We start from the raw sequence: 6,513 nt of genomic DNA on the forward strand, positions 1-6,513 counted from the left end.
AATAAAGTAAAATGTGAGTATCATGGAAAGCCATGGGAACTATACAGGAAAGGAAGCTGCTAAATCCTGAATGCAAAAATGCTACACAATGAAATCAGAGGCCCAGGAAAACAAGGCCTCTGCAAGGGCGCAGGCCAGACGCCCAGAGAAGCTGTCAGTCATATTTTTAACCTGCCAGGATGGCTTCCCTGAGACGGTCACATCCTTCTGGTAAATACAGGAGAATAGCAGGGTCAGGAAGAGTCAGCAGTCTCCACGAGAACTCATCTAAAGCTTTGCTTCCGAGAACTGGTGTTGCAAACAAAATGATTGTTTTCTTTGCCGTGGGAGGAAGAGGAAGAACACGTGGAAACGGTTGGGTCCATGGTCAAAGGAGCAAGACTGATACAAAGTGAAGGTCAAGGAAAGCTTTATTTCACGCCAAGCATTGAGAATCAAACTGACCAGCGAGGGCCATCTCTTGCAAAGAGGCGACCCCTCCCAGCCTCACAGACTAACTTTTATAGAGTAAAGGTCATGCGGTTGAGCCTGGCCACACACAGGTGGCCAACTGAATTACAATTCACCCTATAGTAGCTATTTGAACTAGCCTATCACTCTGGTCAGAATTGGTGCCAAAAAGGCAGGGCCTACATTCTCGGGTGGTTAGGGAGGTGCTTTCCTGATTGGATGTCTCCACTGGCTTGACCCATCCTTGTATTCTGGGCTCTGTTACCTCCCCCTGAGCTGACACATCCTGGCAAATGGGCTCTGTTGTCAGGGGCTGGTCAATCATATTTTACTGGTTTCCCAGACTTGTTTCTAAGTAAGTTCCTCTCAGGGAGCAGTGGCGGGGGGGGGGCAGGGTCAATCTAAGTTTACTGCAAAAACAACAAAATGGCTTGCTCTGGCTAAGTAGGCCCTTACATTCCCCCCTTTTCTTTGGAGATTAGTCAAATCCTTGACTTTTCAGCCAGTTCTGTTCTTCTGTTGTAAGGGGTTATACTGAGCATGTACAACTAACATTTTTATCGCTCTAATTTTTTTTTCTTTTTTACAAATGACATTAGGGCGTTTATAATGCAGGGGCCAAAAAGTAACATTAGTGCACAGTCGACTGATGAGTTAGCCATTCGCTGTTTTGTATAACCTTTTCACTTCTCTTAATTCCGTTCATTTAATTTTTCACCTATACTTTTCTGTCTTATGAGGTGACTTAGAAGCTTTTACATAAATAGGTAACAATAGGAGCAACAATGAACTCATAGTCTTTTGAGTCTTGGCTTTATTCCATGGTCAGTGGGGTCCATTGGCAACAGCTTTCATCTCTAGGGGGACATCCTCATCCTCGGCTTGTTTGACATGACCCGCGTGAATCCAGGCCCTGGTGTCTTCTACTTTTACTGCCATGGGTGTGGTCAGGATGACAGTAAAGATCCCTTCCAGCAAGGCTCCAAGTTTTCCACTTGGCAACAGCACATCCAAAACAAGTCCTTGGGTTGGTAAGGATGTGGTTCCACATCCATCTCTTCTCAGTGTGGGCAGTTCGGATCCCTGAATGGGTTCTTTTTGAGATAGACTGTAATGCCTACAGTGACAGGAGTACAGAGTGATCAGTCATTTCTGCTAGGGCAACCTCTTACAGCCAAGGGCAGAGTGGGTGGGGGTGTTTCCCGAATAGTATTTCAAATGGGGTCACCTTGTTTAAGTAGGGTGTACATCACGCCCTGAGGAGAGCGAAGAGAAGGAGATCCACCTATCCACCACCAGTCTCCAGAATTATCTTTGTCAAGGTCTCTTTAAGAGTCCGGATCATTCTCTCTACTTGCCCGGAACTCTGGCACTGTAGTTTTCAATTAGTGCCCATGGCCTTGGCCAATGCCTGTGAGACTGAACTCACAGATGCAGGGCCATTGTCTGACCCAATTGTGAATGGTAACCCAAAGCTCTAGTAGTTTTTTAGCTACCACTCCTGCCATCTCATGTTTGGCAGAAAAAGTCTCTACCCAGCCTGAAAAAGTATCCACAAAAACTAACATATGCTTGTGCCCATATTTTCCTGCTTTCATCTCTGTAAAATCTATTTCCCAATAAATTCCTGGCTCCTTACCTCTTTCTGTCTTCCCTCTTCCCATTCTAATTTTTTCCACATTTACCACCTGACATTGAGCACATCTATCAACCACATCCTGAGCCATACACCCTAATTTAAAAACCTGGAACTGCTTGCCCATAAGTTCCTTAAGCTTGTGTGTCCCCAAATGAGTGCCCTGATGTATTTGGCTTACCAATTTTCTTCCTAGTCTTCGAGGAAGAATTAATTTTCTGTTCTAGTCTTAGCCCAGTCCCCTTCATAGTCTAGTTTAACCCATTTTAGTAAATATTTTAAATCTTCCTCTGAAGTTTACCTCAAGTTGTCTAGCTTAGGTAAACAAACATTTAAATACAACCAAATCTAGAATTTAACATCCATAAAGGCGTGTTGTTAAAACACAATTTTTCTCTCTAAAGTAACCCTCATTTCCAGAGATAGCCAAATCAGGACTAATTTATTTGAAAAACAAGTACAGTTTTAACAAACTTGGCCTAATTATTTACATAAGTTCAGCAAGAACAGTGAGTGTGATCATACAGATCTTTTAGAATCTGCTTTGCTGGAACTTCTTATAAGGAATCTCTAGGTTGAACTTTTAGTAGCCTCTCCAGGCCAGAAGCAAAGCCACATAGTTGCCATCAGACATGCCTGCAATACCTGTCAATTTGGGCAAATTCCTCTTCCTGAGGTTCCCAAAGTATCCTGCCAAGAAGTAACATTCTTTACTCACCTGGTGAGGCTGCTGGGAACTCTGTAAGCAAGGTATCAGGTCAACAGTTCCAAAGGGCTTTACAGCTCCAGGTTTTATAAAGTCAACCTTAGTTCCTTTAAGCCATCTGGTCATATCTGAGTCTTTTCAAATATGAAAAGTCAAAGCCTTGCTAAAATAACCAGTGTTTCTAATGGTGTCCTGTTATAAGGAGAACAGATTCTTATTGAACTTATGCAAATGACTGATTGCCATGGAAGAAATAATACTTGCTGAGACCTTTTGATTTTCAGAGGGTTCAGATAGAGAGAAAAGTTGAATGCTTTGATTTGTTTGCAAATGAATACTTTTACATCTCTGTAAGTTACAGATAACTTAAGAAAAAGTTTCCCTAGTCTGGAAGAGTAAACATTACAGAACCAGTCATGTTTAAAATAAGACAAAACATTAAGAGACACAACATTACAATCTTTCAGTTTATCTAGTCCCATGTTACTAATTCTGGTTTAGTCTGAATGCAGTTTCTACTTCTGGAAATTTTTACCCATTTCTGTTCCAGGATTTCAACATATCAAAGACCTGTATTTGTCCTGAAAGTTTCCCATATGAATTTTCTTTAAGGCAGAATTCATTTTACAAGAGAATTAAAACAATTACAAATGACAAGGACTCAGAATAGATATGGTTAAATATCAAGTGATGACCCTTATTAAAACATTCAAACCTTAGGAAATGTACTAGAGTAGTTACAGCATTTACCCAAATGTAACCCAGGGCTTATCATTGGTTTAGCAGTACTCCCTTAGTTACTTAGCATATCAAGAAAAAGCCTTATGAGTCAAAAAGATCTCATTTACAATTTAAATCTTGCTGACAATTGCTAAAACCTTAGAAAGTTTATAAGAAACTTAGGAAGTTATATTTATGCCTAAATATAATTAGGAATGTTAAACACCTGATAAAACAAAACATAGAAACTGGGTTTTCTGAGCAGGCAAAGAGAAAACCATAACAGATCAATTAACCTAAGAAAACTTTGCCCCTTTAAACAGAGAGAAAACCAGCTTTTCTATACCAGTGTCTTTTCCTTTTTTTTTTTTTTTTTTCTTAGTCCGTCATGACCATACCTAAATTTTTTATCCTGAAGATTTTCCTTCACAAACCTTCTATAATTTTTCTTTACATTCAGGTTTTGTCCCAAGTCATTTTCTTCCAAATAACCATTTCATTTAGGACAAAATTACCTTCTCTTACATTTAACAAAATGTATTCCCATTCCTTATCTCTTTCTTACATATCTCCTACTTCCTACGTACAGAGTTGCTTCCCTTATTTCCATCAGTCTTAGTTACACTTAGCAGAATTTTGTACTCTTAGAAACACCTTAATCTCTAATGGAGACTAAATATAAACCAATTGTGAACTGTTACAATAAAATTCTTTAGATGGCAAATTTACCAATCAGTTAAGCACAAAACATGTTTACCAACAGATTTAAATATTCTTAGTTTCTTTGCAGTAAGAAGTCAAAAGCACAAACCTACATCCAGTAATTAATGACTTAGCATTTTATCCTATTTGGTTAAGACCTAGATGTCCATAATTTAATTCCATTTGTCAACCAACCAAAACTTTAAAGTTTCAGGTTACCAAAGGCTTTGAAAGCTACTTCAACAATTACCCATTAAAACTTTGAGACAGACAATTGATTTTAACAAATAACATGAGCTTATTTGGCCTTCAGTAAACTTTGAAGTTTCAATTTACTGCTGTAACTTCAAGAACATGTTTATATTAATTAAACCAACAAACTTAACTTAGTTCAAATACTGATTTACATTCCACCTGGGCCCACTCCACTTTGAATGTTTACCTGAGACACGGGTGGGAAGATCCGGAGTGGGGGGTGTTAGGTCCAGGGGCTGCTCTTCTTGTTTCCCGACAGTGAGGAGAGAAGGAGCTGTGGTGGGTGCAGGAAGCACCGAGGATGGTCTAGAGGCCAGTTACGCAGGTCACACCCAACTTGGTGCAGAAACAGAAGGGAGAGACAGAAGAACAAAGTGCCTTCAGAAGGCAGAGAAAGGGTTCCCAGTTCTAGAGCTCATCAGCTCCAAGAGAGGAGCAGACACCGTGCTTTCCTGCCAGCAAGGGGGAGGAGGTAGGCAGTCCAAATCGGGCCAGAGAAGGCAAGGAACTTTCCCGAAACAAGGGGAGTTTTGGCAGCTGCTTGGGAATATTCCTTAAAGTCTCTGTCTCAAGTTAGACCAACCACAGTTGGCTCCAGTTATAGCCAGCCATTAACACAAGAAATGAGTAAGGGAGAAGCCCCACATCTATTAAAAGGAACGGAGAGATAAAAGTCAGAGTCTCCTTACTCTCTGCTTGCCCCATTTTTTTCAAACACAACAAACAACACAACAGACAAAAAAAGACAAGACAAAGAAAACTTTGTGTTGTGGCTCTTCTTTGACCAGATGTCAAGCCCGAAGGTGTGAAAGATATAATCCCAACTCAAAAACACAACCTGTCGCTGGAGGTGATTTTCTTAGTCCCCTATAGACACCCACTGGTGGGGATTTTCTCAGTCCCCTACATACACTCACTGGTGGGGATTTTCTCAGTCCCCTGACCACCTGGGAGGGCCCGTACCCCCTGGCGATCCCCTTCCCCAGAGGGATGGGGCATCTCCGCATCCACTCCAGCCCTGGGAAGCAGTGCTGTGTCCAGCTTCTCCCCGGTGGGCTTTACCCTGGAGCTCCACACCTAGACAGACAGACAGACAGACAGGATCTCAAGAACAAAATCTCAAGATCTTACCTCCGGAGGCTTTTCCCAGAAATTCTGATGCTGGCTCAGTTCTCGTCATTTGATCCCGGAGAGCCCCCAATGTTGGGTCCATGGTCAAAGGAGCAAGACTGATGCAAAGTGAAGGTCAAGGAAAGCTTTATTTCACGCCAAGCATTGAGAATCAAATTGACCAGCGAGGGCCATCTCTTGCAAAGAGGCGACCCCTCCCAGCCTCACAGACTAACTTTTATAGAGTAAAGGTCATGCGGTTGAGCCTGGCCACACACAGGTGGCCAACTGAATTACAATTCACCCTATAGTAGCTATTTGAACTAGCCTATCACTCTGGTCAGAGTTGGTGCCAAAAAGGCAGGGCCTACATTCTCGGGTGGTTAGGGAGGTGCTTTCCTGATTGGATGTCTCCACTTGGCTTGACTCATCCTTGTATTCTGGGCTCTGTTACCTTCCCCTGACCTGACACATCCTGGTTTATGGGATCTGTTTTCAGGGGCTGGTCAATCATATTTTACTGGTTTCCCAGACTTATTTCTAAGTAAGTTCCTCTCATAGGGCGGGGGGGCAGGGTCAATCTAAGTTTACTGCAAAAACAACAAAATGGCTTGCTCTGGCTAAGTAGGCCCTTACAGAAACCAGGAAACCATTTTTAAAGAAGAGTATTCAGTTTTAAGAAGAGGACACTTGGGAGTTAAGATGGTGGAGAAGTAGCAGGCTGAGACTACATCAGGTGGCAGGAAATCAGTTAAATAGCTTATCAAAGCATTGAAAACATCTACAAATCCAACAAGAGATCGAAGAGAAGAATAGCAATTCTAGAAATAGAGAATCGACCACTTTCTGAAAGATAGGACGGGTGGAGAAGTGAATCCAAAGCGACGGGAAGAGAGACTGCGGGGGAAGGCCCCGGCTCTCGGCAAGCGGCAGA

The 6,513-nt window shown here is 42.0% G+C and overlaps 1 long non-coding RNA gene across 1 annotated transcript; it reads right to left on the reverse strand.

Annotated features, from left to right (window-relative positions):
• Positions 1 to 392: 392 nt before the first annotated feature.
• LOC132026224 (uncharacterized) lies at positions 393 to 5,989 on the reverse strand. The gene is made up of 3 exons (XR_009406835.1): positions 5,601 to 5,989; positions 4,657 to 4,805; positions 393 to 1,567 (listed from the first exon to the last, which is right to left on the reverse strand). It is a non-coding gene; the product is annotated as an uncharacterized LOC132026224 (long non-coding RNA).
• Between the last annotated feature and the right edge of the window lie 524 nt (positions 5,990 to 6,513).

Source organism: Mustela nigripes, chromosome 10, assembly GCF_022355385.1.
Source record: "Mustela nigripes isolate SB6536 chromosome 10, MUSNIG.SB6536, whole genome shotgun sequence".
Lineage (NCBI taxonomy): Eukaryota > Metazoa > Chordata > Mammalia > Carnivora > Mustelidae > Mustela > Mustela nigripes.